This window comes from Cyrtonyx montezumae, unplaced genomic scaffold, assembly GCF_038088225.1.
Source record: "Cyrtonyx montezumae isolate F1298 unplaced genomic scaffold, pur_monq_1.0 scaffold_10, whole genome shotgun sequence".
NCBI classification, from domain to species: domain Eukaryota; kingdom Metazoa; phylum Chordata; class Aves; order Galliformes; family Odontophoridae; genus Cyrtonyx; species Cyrtonyx montezumae.
This window is the reverse complement of record NW_027071826.1, coordinates 10,126,062-10,141,255: the sequence shown is the minus strand read 5'-3', so window position 1 is coordinate 10,141,255 and position 15,194 is coordinate 10,126,062.

The following is a 15,194-nucleotide window of genomic DNA, read 5'->3' as shown; positions in this document are numbered from 1 at the left end:
CACGGAGCTTCGGGGAAGGGGCCGCCCGGCCCCGAGGGGCACAATGCGGCCGCCTCGGGATGCGGGGAGGGGTGGGCACGGAATGGGTGGTGAGCGGGGGGAGACCCCCTCCGCGCAGTGGGGATCGCGCCCGACAGCGAGGATGCTTGTGGCAATGCCTCCCCCATCCCTACCCTGTTAAAAAGAAAAAAAAAAAAAAGAAAAAGCCAGCAGCCTCTGCCCCGCTGTGCAAAGATTGCGCTTCTCTTGGGCGAAAGGCGTACCGCTGCCCAACAGCCTTATCGCTCCGCTCCTGGCGGCCGCGGGCGGTGACAGCGCAGCGAGGCTGCTGCTGGCAGCTGCCGGCGATGTCTCGAAAGCCGCTGGCAGGGTCACGGCTGCGCTCCCACCGGAGTGCCACACGCGGCGCGACCCGGGGGGCATCGCCTCCTCCGGCCTCTCCCTCCGGCCCCACCTCTCCTATGGGAGCTAGCTTCATTTCTCTGTCCTGCGCCCTCTCCATCTCCGCAGCCGCAAAGGGCCGCTCCCTAAAGACGAGGCAGGATGCCCGATGCTGAGGAGGAGGCAACGGGAAAATGTGACACCCCCCTCCACCCTCCCTTCCCTCCCCCTGAGAAGACACTTTTCACCCCCTGCTCCTGTCCCGGGCGGCACCACACTTCTCCCTGGGCTTTCTGAGAACCTCAGAGACTCCCGGCCCTGCTCACCGAGACGGGGTCCGGTGGGGCGAGAGAGCCTTGCCCCCCCCCCTCCCCCCCCCCCAGGAGCCGCCCATTACGGAGAAGTGCTCGGGGAAGGATTTTTAGGGGATTTCTCTCTCGGGGAAGTTAGAGGGGAGCGATGGAGGGGATCAGAGCCCTTCTTTTGCCTCGGGAGAGTCCTTTGCGGTCCACTAGGGTGGTGCAGCAGGTGTCGCCGGGCCCCTTCGCTTCTTCCCCGCTCCGCTCCTGTGAACAGAGCCCGAGAAAATCCAGGGACAGCACCTTTACAGCCATCATAATTAAAAACATCACCACCAAAAAACCCCTTCTGCCTGGCCTTAATGATCCTTTACACACATTCCCCGCCCGCTCCCTTCCTCCCTCCCCCGTCCCCCCGTGAAGGGCAGTGATTATTCGCACTCCTCTGCTCGCCGAGAGCGCAGCCCGATGAAAGGACTTTATCCTCGAGTGACTCCACCGCTCGCTCCTCCCCCCCTTTCTCCTCCTCCCCGCCAGCCGCCTCGCTTCGCTCTCAGCCCTAATTGGGCTCTTGCTAATATGATTAAAGCCCAGTTAAATGTTTCTTGATAAATCTTGTCAAGAGAGGATCCCCCCCATCCCCTCCCCTCTCTCTGTCGCTTGTCAGAAGCCCGGTTACAGACGGGACATGCCCGGCTCCCGCTGTTCATGCTCTGGTGGGAAGTTGGCATTTCACAATTGTTCCTTTAACGGGGCTGTTTTGGAGCCGCTCCTGGGGATTGTTCCTCTTCAGGCCGGACTCGCTGATAAGAACCGCCCGTGGCTTTTATGTAACACGTTAGGATTTGGTCCCGCTCCCAAAATCGCGCTGTTTCTTTGGCCTTTTCTCTTTCATTTCCCCACCCCCCTCCCGTCGGGGAGCTTTCAGGAGCCCGTTCCCGGAAAGGCTCTCTCTCGATGCGATCTCCGCGGCACAGCCCAGCGGATCCTGGCGGAGCGGAGCGCTGCGGGCGGACCTCGGCCCCCGCCGCCCACGGGGGCTGCCCCGCTCCTCTCCGGGAGCCCTCCCCGTGGCTGTCCCGTTGGTGCGAGGAGCTCCGGCCCCTCGCAAGTGTTAGGACCTACACCGTCATCTGTTTTCTTGCGGTTTCAATATAATGGGGCTCGGGGATGAAACCCCACCCGACCCCGTTATCAGTGGGGGAAATCTGGTTAAAATCGAAGGAATGAGGAACCAGTAGACGATGGTGGAGGGCGAGGAAGTTCCCGGGAGCCGGGCCCCCCACGGGCTGGAAGCCGGGCTCGCCTCGCCTCGCCGTTTAGGGGCTGCTCGTGGGGTGTGCTGATGGCTCGCTCGCTTTTATGTTTCCTGTTTTCTTTCGGGGTGCCGAGCTTCGAGGGCGTTTTATTGGTCTTCCGTCAGCGTTACTGAACTGAAGGTCCCGGGTGGGTGCGGGGGGAGAAAGATGATTTAATTGTTTAGGGGTCCCCGCGGGCTGGCAGTTCCTCGGCGCATTTCACGATAGATCGCCGGTACCCAAGCTCCAGTCCACACCTCCCGGTGACCCCGCAGCGTTGCACAGCCCCGCGTCTCCCCACGCACCGCTGTCCCCCGTGGGAACCGGGGGCGCGGGCCGCCGAGGGACGGGGACTCACTGCCTCCGTCCCCGATCCGGGGTGGGGAAGGCGGCTTCGAATATTCGCTCGCCCCCGTTGCAAGCCCGCAAACTGCTGCGGAGCAGGACACGGGCGGCAGCACCGGTGCGGGAGGAAGGGCCGTGAGGGAAATGCGGGGACCAAAACCAAACAAACGAAAAAATCAACCCCGGCCCACGGGAGCGCAGCTCCACTGACGGCGCCCGTTCCCTGGGCAAAGAGAAGCCCGAGGCGAGGCTCAGCACGGGGATCTACCGCGCCGCAGAAGCCGGGGGAGAGGGCAGAACCCCGGGCGGGCCGGGCAGGGGCGGGGGGGCTCTGCCGCGCTCCTTCGCCCCGGACAGCGTCGTCCTTTTCGGCCGAAGTCCCAGCAGCGGTTTACGATGTTTCCCTCTTCCCCTCCCCTTTCCCTCCTTCCCTGTCATATCCCCCCTCGACCCGCCCCGAGGGGTCTGGGTTTGTGCAAGACCACAAAGCTGCGGCCCCTTCTCCCCGGGGCTGATGGTTTACCCGAGGAGAGTCCCAAATAAGAAGCTGTTTGTACTCGAGCTGGAAGGCTGGAGGCTTTCTAAGAATGGCGCTTTTCTTACTCGTTTTTATTTTTTTTTATTTTTATTGGTACATCGAACCAGCCTACAGCATTGCTGGTGCCTTTCTACCAGGTGCCTGAGGCTCAGAGGAAAATGCAAATTAATCTTAGAATTATGAGACAATTTATCACCCTTCCTCTAAAATAAAATAATTGTAAGAGAAATAATTGGTAAGAACGGATGAAGAAGGGATTCAAGATGGATACGGAAAAGCAGATTCACCCCACCAGAGCAGGGTGGACCCAGAAAGGCCTTTCACAGGCAGGAAGCCGTCCAAGCAGCTTGAAGATGGAACCTGACTGGTTTGTGGACCAGACTCTGAGATGTGGTTACCACCCACAGCAAGGGACTTGACCCCGTGGTCCAAAACATCCCTCCTAAGCCTCTTCCCATAAAATAGCTTGCCTTTCGAAAGAATCTCAAAGTACATTGCATTAAGCTGTTTTGCTTCACACCACTCTTGTAGGCATTCCCATTCTCTCTGTATTCCAATTCTACACAGAATTAACTGGTTTATCCAGGCATCACACTTGGAGATGGGGGCACGCACTCAGTCAAGTCACCCAGCACATCCCCAAAGCAGCACTGTTCACCCCTCTGAGGTCTCAAACGAGATGGAGCTGTTAGGAACTGTGAGGCTGATAACTGCAGACATGAGAGGCTGCTCTGTAAGGTTCAGGAAATACTCATTCTGGATGTTGTCTTAAAGCTAAGTATACAGTATCAGGAAACATACCTGGAACGGAGGTTTTTCAGTTTCGGACTCCCTGTGTTTGATTGCTATAATTGCTTGACTAAACTCCAGTTAGCCTTGATAAGTAGCCCCCATTACTGTTAAAGGAATCTAGCTGAACTGACTGAGGGATTTCCTGCTCACCTGGCTTATAAATCCATCATTTTCCTTCTGAATAAACAGAGGGCACTGGCTGGCACTCACGCCTTCTATGTAGACAGAAAAACCTAGACTCGAATCTAAATGCTTTTCTTATGCAAATCTTCTCACAAGATTAGAAGGGAAAGCAAACAGCAGCTCCAACCTTAAGATCTTTTTTTTCTTTTAAGAGGCAGCCTGTTGTATAAACCTGAAACAGAAACCGTTTCCATTTGAAGATCAAATAGAAGTTATCTACTGAAGCTGACAAACAGGGGCAGAATAATCTGTTTGCATTTTTGGGAAATGGATAGGTCTGGTTTTGTTTCGAGACAAGTAGCTTTTAAACAATATTTAACGAAATAATTGACCTTGATGTTTAAACTACAACTTCCTTCACGTCATTAAGCCCAGTGTTGTTTTGTTTTGTTTTGGTTTTGTTTTGTTTTGTTTTAATGTTTAGTATCTGAACTCTGGCATTCATTGTGCTAATCCCATAATAACATTTGTTTCTAGTGGAATTTTGTTTGATGAACTCATCGGTACAAGAAGAGAGAAAGAGTTCAGAACAACATGAGTTTTATAGCTCATTTATATTTTCTCCTCTCTGAAAAACTAGCAAAAAAGACATATGCAAAATGACTTTTCACAAATAATTTTGTAGATGGAAGGAACAAGGAGAAGCTTTATACAGCTTTATATCAGCCTTAGGAAAAGCTGTGTTCTTTTAACATACATTTTGACTTCAAGAGTGCACTGCAGTCCTTGACTGCAAATAATGATCTGGGGAATTTGTCTTTGTGATAATTAGGATCTGAGTCTGCTTTTGAAATGTAGGAAAAATGGAAATAACTCCATAAAGTGTGTCTATCACATAAGGCTTTAAGGACAGCCTGATTCACAGTGTATCCTGATCTTTGTGCAGCTGACAGGTTTCCAGCAGCCGAAAGAGGCACATAACTGGGGGCTGCCATTATCTAAGCTAAATATGTACATTTTGGATCAGTTCTATTTTATTTGAATACTCACAACTGCTTGGGAATCGTAAGCATGAAAGGACTGTGGAGATGTGCATTTTATTAGCTATCCATCAGTCTTTGTGCATGGACAGAGGTACATAAACATACACATTTTCTGAGCTCTCTGCTCAGCAAGACTTCAGAAAAGTACGTGCAATAAGATTTCAAATAAAAACAAACGAGCAACCAAACAACAAACACATTGCCATGCAAGAAAGCAAGCATAAAATTTGGGGGGAGGGGGAGGCACTAAAGCAGTAAATGAACACGTAGGAATTAGCCTAGGGTTTTTTTGGTTTTTTTTTTTTTTGGTTTGTTTGTTTTTTTGATTGTTAATGAAAAACACTGCGGCAGCAGTGGATTATTTAAGTTACAGGATCCTGGAATTACAAAACACTGATATCTACCTAAATGCTGATGTGTACCCTTGCACGTAATGTACTCATACTCAGATAAAAGCTCTTCCTTTATCCCTGCTGGCACAAATTTCATCCTTTCAATATGTGGACATACACGGAATGAGGTTGCTTTACTCTCAACAAAGGGCACCTATCTACCATTTGAAGTGCTTAAAAATATTTGAATTCTCTCCCCAGTGCACAAACAGCCAGCTCAATAACTATTGCAGGCTCAGGATCTACAGAACACGATGGTGTTGCACAACAGGAGGTGTGACGTTATCCAGCGATCTGAGCAGGGTCATGCTGATCACGGGACAATGCAAATTTCATGTCAGGCATGATGTTGATACAGAATGTCACCAGCTTCACCCGAATGACAAGCAATGCAGGCAGGCTTGAATTAAGTGGCAGTCATTTCCCATCTCAGTATTATCTCATCTCTGCCCCCCTATTGCAGAATGGGTGCTTCAGTTCACCCCATACCAGCCCTACAGTCTCCTACACAGCCCCTTGACCCCACACATTCAGCACAGCCGACTTATTATCAACTGCATCTGACACAGGAGTAGCACTGAAACTAGGAGAGAAGTTGTATGCTTGTAGGACGTGTAGCTACTGGGTAGTATCTCTCACCCTCATCCTAAGGTCCCATGTTGTGGCTTAACACCAGCAAGTGAAGGGAGGAGGCATTGCCATTGCTATGGGGCTACCATACAGCCTCCCTGTCCGTGTTGGCTGCTTCCATGCCCACCAAGATGTATTTTTACCAATTAATGTATGTGCTTATGCCACTACTGCTCTTCACTTTCACAGGGAACTGGAGCATGGCACCTGGTGTGGCAATTCTTGACCACAGACGCTACAACAGAGCAGCAATTGTCCTTCACATGCAGTTACTCACAGAGACTGAAGGTCCCTTTTTTTTTAATTTTCTGCTTCAGAATTATGAATTATGAGGAAAACACAACACAGAATCTCTTTTCAGTGAACTGGGTACTACCCCCATTCTAAGTTAGACCAAACCCACGACTGCTATGTTTTGTGACACATAGCTAATGCCCAGCTGCCACAACTTTTCCTGATAACCGAACACAGCCTGCAACGTTCTGGCAGTGACAGGAGATGGCATTTCAGGCATACTGGGTAAACATGTCTGTGTCATCTTCTGCTTTGCTGACAGGGATTTGTGAGGAACCCACCCAGCACATTGCCTCAGCCAGGGACTAAGCTGTGTCTCCTTGGCACAGGCTTTAAGTAGGGAGCAAAAGTCAGACTTTGCTGAGAGAATGAATAAAACACTTTCTTGTTGCCCTCATCATCCTTTTATCCCCGAAGATGATTTATCTTGTGACTGTGCTGCTCCTCGGGAAATTCTTCCCCACTACTCTTATCAACACCCCCTTACAGATCAGGGCGCCTGCAACAGTGACCATGTCCTAAATTTCATCAGTCTTCAGCTGTCTTGTTTTAGGATCTTTGGTCCTAAAAATCTTTTCCTACCAGACACATGGATTCTTTGTATCCTCTGCTGAGTGGAGCTGCTATGGAGCATTTCTGTATACTGCAAAGAAAAAAAGCATGGAATATTTCCCCTTGCATACCAGTATCATCTATGATGATGATTCTGTGAGATCATGACAGTCAACTTGTAAAGATCTGCAGAGTCTGCCTATAGGTAATATGTTATGCAAGTGCATCTGCCTGGGGAAGCTGAGACCATTCTGCAAGTGCTGGTGGTGTGAATACACATAGGATTAAGGCTGCTAGCCGCTACGGCATGTCACTCCTGCCTGCAGCTTACTAAAGCAAAAAAGTCTTGTGGCTGACATGTCCTCCACTTCACTGGGTTACATGACACATGCCAGAGAATGTGTCAACCCACTCCCCATCTCCTCAGCATTATTAGCCCAGGGAAGGAAACACAGCCAAAGAACTCACACGCAACTTTGACAGGTTCTGCCTAATCCGGCCACATGATGACATTTCTTATGCTAAGTGCCAGTGCGGTGCAGGGAGGCCACTGCCTGTATCAGCTGCTGGCAAGTCAAAGTTAGTTTCATGGTTATGTTTAAGAGAGAGCCTGACGTTACGTTAAGAAGTCTTTGTCTCCTGCGGTGCAGCGCTCAGAGAATGACATCAAAAGCCTTCCTAATTCACACACCCGGGTCATTTGATGGTAGGCAAGGCACAGAGCTGAGCTGCCCCAGCAGTCTGTGAGTGACGACGACATCCATGACTATCCTCTTATTCCATGGAAGGAAGTAATGTGCTTGGAGCGTAACGCAACCAGCAGTAGATTACATCCTTCCTCATGTCAGCTTAGCCCTGCTGGTTGCTGGGGGAGGCACTGGCAAGGCAAACACAGCCTCCCACTTCTCAGCCTCTCTCCTTCCCACCCCATCCTCAGGGAGCTGGCCCTTCCCAGGCTGGGACATGCCATGTGGTCAGCCCCACAAGAGGGTTCTGCTCCTCCAAACAAGGAAGAGGACACTCCCACTCTTTTCTCCAATGTGGCACAGTTGCATCACATGCTGAAACTTCAGACTCTCCTCCAACAGGACAAGCATTACTGACCATGGAGATGTTGTATCTTCTCCTTCCTTGGCATTTATCTGTGCAATTAGTCTATCTGTTTTTGATTTATTTTTTTCCAGGCTGCCTTCTGCACCCTTTCTCGGGCACGTGAGGCACACCACAGACTTGCCCTTGAACTACACAGAAATAAAATCAGAAACAGACTAACCACATGAATCAATACCGAGGAACACAAAACACATGATTGGATGCTGCAGTTCCCTCAGAGATCCATCTGTCTTCATATGTGATGTAATGGGGCTCACGTACCACATTTGCAAAGGAGGTAACATATCCCTCCTCATAACCTGCCCCATAGGGTGAAACTGCTAGCTCTGAAAAGCCAAGGCACATCTAAAAATCATTTCAAAACAAGATACAGAAGTCTGGACTGTGTTCACAAAGCTAAAGCAATAGCTTCCTATTCTGAAGTGACTACTGTCAGTGCTATTGTTGCCTTCTGGAATTTAGGCTTGAATTTGACAGAAGTTGTGATGCAAGGGCACGTGCAGAACTGCTTGTGAGAAACAGTGAGTCTGTGCATGGGCCAGTCCTATCCTGAATAAATCCCCGCCACCAAGCTGCTGATAAAGGAGTGACACAGATGGCAGTCAGACCTTGCTGTGTAGACTCACACCTTCAAGGCAAGGCTATTTAAGAACACAATTCACAAAACACAATTTTTCTGTAAATAGACAGTACTGAATAATGAACCATATCTTCTAGTGCCATTAAAATGCATGTATTATATTCTGTAACTGTTTCTTGTTTGAGTCCCAGAAGCAGTGTTGTTGCCTGGGAGGGAGTATCAAGACATTAATCAAAAATAGATGTGCAGTACAAGAAATGAGGGCCAGGCAGATGAGTATATATAGCTTCCCACATACCCAGAATGTAGGAGCTGTCTGAAAACACTGTGATTAGAGTTGATGCGCTTGATACAGCACCACAGACATCGTACACAGCTGTCAATCCTATACTGAACATCTTATTTTATACCCTGCAGCCCCTCATCAGGTGAATGATGCAAAGTTGTTGTTCATGTGACAGAACAGACAATGGAGAAATCCTCCAGACAGAACCCTCTACTTGTTTCTGGTCAGGAGGAATAAATTTTTCCTTCTTTTGGAATCAACAGAAATACAGATGCAAAAGCAAGACCTGGATAAATGAGACAAGTATTGTTCCTTCAAGCAGAATGTCCTGACTTCAAGACAGGTGAGTACTGCTAAACTTTCAAAATGTTTAATTGCCCTCCAGATAGATCATACAACTACTTTCCTTCCCAGAAACTTTCCAGCATTTTGAGCTGTCATAGAAGCGAGCTGGAGTTAATCTGGAGAAAAAGAAATAAATTCCATTGTCTCAGATACAACCACAGAATTTTGCATATCTGCATGAAGACTTTGCCTATATGAGTTAGCAAGAACTTGGTGCAGCTGTATAAACAGCAGATTTCTACACCTACGTGCCTTCATTTATTTCCTCCAGTGAGATTTTAAATTTGACTGGCAGCTAGCCTATCTGGGCAGCTGATAAGAGAAGGAAAAAAATGACACTCCAGTCTTTGTATCTCCATAGCCTTTCCTCTGGTTCTCATGGTAAAAGTATACAGAGAATTAAAGAGCTCTCAATACATTTGTATCCAAATATTAACCCTAAGTGAGGTAGATTATATTTACATACTGTATACATTGCCATGCTGGCACGCACTCAGGACTAACTCTTTTGGTACCATTGAGTACCTTGAAAAAAAAACCTTTGTTTATAACAAGCCATTTACCAATGACTGCACATTCTGTGTTGTCCAGAGTATACGAGCTCTTGAGCTCACATGTTGGGCACTCGGTCTAGTGCCACAGACACAGCCTCAGGGATGGTCCTGGCACGTGGCCGGTTTACCTTAGTCCTTTGCAGGATTATTAAGAGTACTTTGAAATTCTCTCAGGCATTTCACTGAGAGTGAATGTAATTAAGCTAAGTTCAGAGGGAATTTATTCTTTCAGAAAATACAGCTTGTTCTCAATCAGTTTGTGTTTCTGAGAGCATACTTATTTTGACAACATTTTAATGGAGACAAATTCAAATAACATTTACATTCAATAACAGTAATAACATTGTTGTCATAAAGTAAAAATAATTAAGTACTCCTTGCTTCATTTCAGTTTGTTTTGAACTTCATAGCATATACTTAACATAAACATATCCTTTGACCTTTTTTCCTACTAAATTAAATATTTTAATGCCATTACAACTTTCGGGCTTTCTGGAGTGTGAACTATTTGATGTTTTTGGAACACTTCCATCATGCCAAATAATTTTTATATTTTTTTTTCTGAATTTTCATTCTGTGAAAACTTCAGCACCTTTACTTCTTTTCCCCAAGTGCTAGAACTTCCCACATAATGGAAATACTGTTTCCCGACCAGCTCTGCTAGAATTTCTTGCTCTATCAAAAAAAGAAAGGGGGGAAGGGAGTCACAGATAGAGAACTGTAAACTCCTCGGGATACATTTCTCATTGTTGGCTCATATGTTGCCCTCTTTTGGTAGCTTTTGTACTGTACTACACATAAAAGTCTTAACATTGCTGTAACAACTCTGTGTCCAAAAGGGACTGACTGCTGAATGTTAGAGCTAAATTATTGTGTGAGAATAACAATAGGTTGCAACTTAGTTACTCGAACTATCTTATAGAGACATCCTATCCAGCTGGAAAAGTAAATAGGGGATGAATGAAGCAGCACAATATAAAACTGGACGTTAACAGGCACTAAGAATCAAAAGGAGAAAAAAAATGTAGATATTCACTCATGTAAATGATTTAACTCCATATTCTGACTTCTATCCAGTGAAGGCAAACATGACTTTCAAGCACGTGGTCAATCGACATTTGTAAAAGGGAAGTTCTACTCTAATCATCATTCACTTACTCTTTCTCATTTGCTTTTTTCCCTAACCTATGTAGGGATTTTTATTAAATTCTTGTGGATATTGACTAGTCAAGCCCAGAAGAATGTCTACTAACTTTCCAAGACTAAATCCTTGCCATAGTCAACACTTCTGTTCACTATTAAATTGCTTATGTTAAAGATTAATTGCTCTTCTGTACAAAATGAATTGGTAACTCTAATTATGGAACTGTCAGATATTAGTTGCAATTGATTTCTAAAATCATTATTTGAATGAAACACTGAAGTGTCTCTTTTTTTTCAGAAGGGAGTTGTTTTCTTCTGTTTCTGAGGAAAAAATTAAAAAAATAATAATTCAGTTTTGTCACAAAAAGTATAAGCAGTTGAGCATTCACCTTCTTTTGACTTTCAATAAGAGCTGAGTATTACCTCCCCCAGAATGCCATTCTTTGAGAACAGGCTGCTCTCTACTCCAGATAATTCTCAGTTACAAGAACAATAAATGGTTACACAGAAGAGATATTCCCAGCATATTTGTGATTGGGCATTTCACAGCCCTATTCTTTAAAGATTAATTTTCTCTGGCTTGAAAATCAGCATCAGCATCAGCATGGGAATTATTTTATAAACAGTCACAGAGAAGATTTCAGAGGTTATAAAGCAGACATTCTTCCCACCTTGAATTGTGGAGCATTTGTAGCAACTTCATATGATCAGAAATTCTTGGAATCAGGAAGCACTCCCAACATTCCAACGTAAAGACATAAAGCTATTCTTTATAGGCATTCTCCGTTGCTTTATTCAAATCTATCCTAAACCCCCCAGCAATATGAATTCCCCCTAGAGGACTATCTGACTATCTTACACTTCTCACCTTTAAAAAATTCACACCCAGGAGGCTTGATTTTGCTGTCTTCATCACTTCCAGCTAAATTATGCTGGCTGGTTTAAACCTCCTTCACAGACCTTTGTTCCAGGGGCAAGAAACAGCCCAGCTTTATAGAAATATGTGCCTTCCTGCCGATTTCCATGCAGACAATAATGTGCCTTTCAGTGCTCAGGGGCATGTCACCTTTCTTCACAGGTCTGTCCAAGCCCCTTCTGTTCCAGTCTTGTTGAAGTGCTTTAGTATGTACACTGCTTAAGCTGATATGAGGCTCCTTTGTTAAAGTCACCTAGGAGGGCTATAAAGGGAGTTGTAAGTCACCAGTACAGCTCATGCACTTAGTTAAGTTTATACTTAACGACATGCTGGGTTTCAGCCTCGATCTTTCCCCCAAAGTGATTTTTCCACCCTCTGAATTGCTGTGGGATTTCTTCCAAGTTCTTCCAGTTAGTCAGTGGCTGGCAATATTGAACACAGATTTGAACTAATAGCACAGAGCTTTACAAGTGAACTATTACCTTCCTACTTCATGACATATGCCTGCATGTGCATAGCTTTTACTATACTACTTCATGTATCACTTCCATCTGATCTGCTGTCCACTGCTCCCTGAAACCCTATCAGCAATAGTGATAGCTAAGACAAGTACATTCCAGCTTTCTTCCTTTTCCCTTCCTCTTCTACTTTTCCTCTCCTTTTCTCCTCCTCTTTCTTTCCACGACTTGTTTGGGAGCTGTTTTCTTTTGCATGCAGCTTTCTAATATCCAGCGGTCCTTTGATATCATTTATCTGCTGCCTTCTGTTTACATTCCTTCCTGGTTTAGTATCATCAGCACATTTCACTATTGTGCTGTTTACCTCTACTTTGAGGTTTACCAGTGGAGATATTAAACAGAATGATGACTGTCAAAAGTCCCTGCCATGACCCACAAGACATTTCTACAAGCTATGATAACACAGCAAGTGATCGTTACGCTTTGTTTACATTTTTTCTCTCATTTCAGTCTACACAGCCCTGTTCCCCGCCAAAACAAAGTTATTTTTCTCAACATGAGTACCTGAAACAGTAGCAAATGGCATATTTAGGGGGCCCTGTATCCACTATCCCATGTTCCCACCTAGTCAGTTTATCTCTCAACACATTTACTGTGCATACTGCTTAGTTTGCTGTGTGCCACGCTGAGGGCAGCCTTAAGCCTTGGTCCTCGAATCTCCAATATACAGAATGTGCAATGTTTATAATAATGCGAAAGGTACATTTAATAAGCTTTATTCTTTCTAACTGCATGCTGATTTCTGTTCTGATACTATTTGCCTCAATGCTTCCTTGGAATTAGTGGATGTCTTAACTGGATGAAATAATTAGCATTTTGCCTAAAATGTTTAAAACACTTTCCTTGATTTACAGCTTTTGAGGCCAGGGAGGACCATTAACTCATCCTGACTAACATCTTCTGTGTCACAGACAATAGCATTGCATCATTCCCCATACACCGAGCTCAGGAATTTTTGTTTGGCTAACATGCATTCCCCAGAAAGACATCCACTTTTGATACGTACACTAGCACTTTCCTGAGCAGTTTCTTTCAGCAGTTCATCACACTTAGTGCTACAGATCCAAGCCTCATTACTTTCTTAAGTTTGCTTGACTTACATTTCCACCCACTGATTCTTGCAATATATTCATCTGAGTTAAGACACTTTCTTTTGTTGAGAAGGTAATTACACAATGTAATCCAGCCATCTCACTTTGATAAACGAAACAATGCATATTTTCCAGTCTACAAGCAGTGCTTGTATTTTTCATACTCTTTCCAAATTTCTAGCACACACAGCAGTGTAATGTACCATTGGAACCATTATTATTACATACAACTCAAATATCCCTACTAACTTGTTCAAAAATAATATTAATTCTCTCTAGCATCATCAGACTGAGTCCTATTTCCTATTTTCAGTTGTTTCCCCACAGTGATACCAGAGAGCTCACATACCACTCTTAGGTTCATAGGTTCATAGGTACATTAGGTTGGAAAGGACCTACAAGATCATCTAGTCCAGCCATCCTCCTAACACCATCCCTACCCACTAAACTGCTAAATCAAATCCCTTAGCACCTCATCTAAACGCTTCTTGAACAGCACTAGGGATGGTGCCCCAACTACCTCCCTAGGCAGGCCATTCCAGTGCCTGACCACTCTTTCAGAGAAAAAATGTTTCTCTTGGGATATAGTTTCTGATGCAACAATGCCACCATCACTACTTAAATTTCATCTTGCTTGCAGAAGTCTAGCTCAAAAAATTTGGGCTGCTCCAACCTCATAATTTATAATTCCACCAAATTTATTTTTCCTCCCTAATTGACTAGCATATTTATTAGGGATGGGTTTGTCTCTCAATCATTAAGGAAAATTTTGTGCAGGATGACTCCGAAGCCTTCATTCAGAGTTGGTAGTGACTTACTGACATCTATCAGTTAATCAGTTCTTAATCTGTTTGGCTATTGTATGAGTGCTCATTTTTCTAAATGCCTCTGCAGAAAAGGGAAACAAGTGTATTTGAATGCTAAAAAAATAGACTTAGAACATAAATCCTGCAAAATATTAAAGAGCTTAATCCCCACTGGTGCCTAAATGTTTATAAGCATGTGGATTTATGAGACTGGCTTTAGGTCCACTGTTAGGAAACCTCATGCTTTGTATATTTTTCTGTTAATATTAGTTTCTCTTATCTTTGAAAGACAAAACTCCAAAATCATGGCTGTTGAAGGAACCACAGTTTTTGCGTGTTTTGTTTTTTTTTTTTTAGTCACACATAGCTTTCCTTTTGCTCCTCTGCATCCCCATAGGTAACCATTGCTTTTCAAAAATACTTGGCAATGGCAGTGTAAATCTGCTAGATAATATTTATAATATCATTGTGTGCAGATTATGCAGTTTTAGTGACTCTTGTACATAGATTCAGATATCCTTAGTATTCCCTCATCTGTTTCCATCAATAGGATTTATTTATTCGTGTCATAGTGTTTCTTTCTTGTTAATTGCTTCAAGTTATTTTATGTAATTAAAGACAGATGGTAAAGCAAAGTTCAGTATCTCATCCATTTGTTAATCAGTGGCTTATGCAGCTCTGTAAATGTAGCAGGGATGTTATGATTTTGTTTTTTCACGTCCTGTGCTTTAAATTAAATACTGGGACCAATTCCTATTTACACTGAAGCCAATAACAAAAACTGCCATTGACCAGGATCTCACAGTGGGAGACCATGGATGGGGAAGCTGTGAGCCAGCTCAGTGTGTTGTTTATGTTGTACAGTCACAAAGCCCTCCCTCTCTTAGGCCCAGGTCCCGCCTTCAAGCTTCACATCTATAGCTTCCATGACGTGTCTGTGGGAAACAAGTGGACAGGTCAGGACGTTAATGAAGGTTTTCTTTTTTTCTCCAGTCTTTGTGGAAACCCATTCATGATCTCAGCATTCTTTGGGTTTATTCTATTTTGGGGTGGTGTTTGGTTGTTGTTTTTTTTATTTTTTTATTTTTTTTTTCTCATATGCAAAGGAGCAAAACATCTGTTTTCATTAAGGACATCTTGTTCTTCAGATTAGAG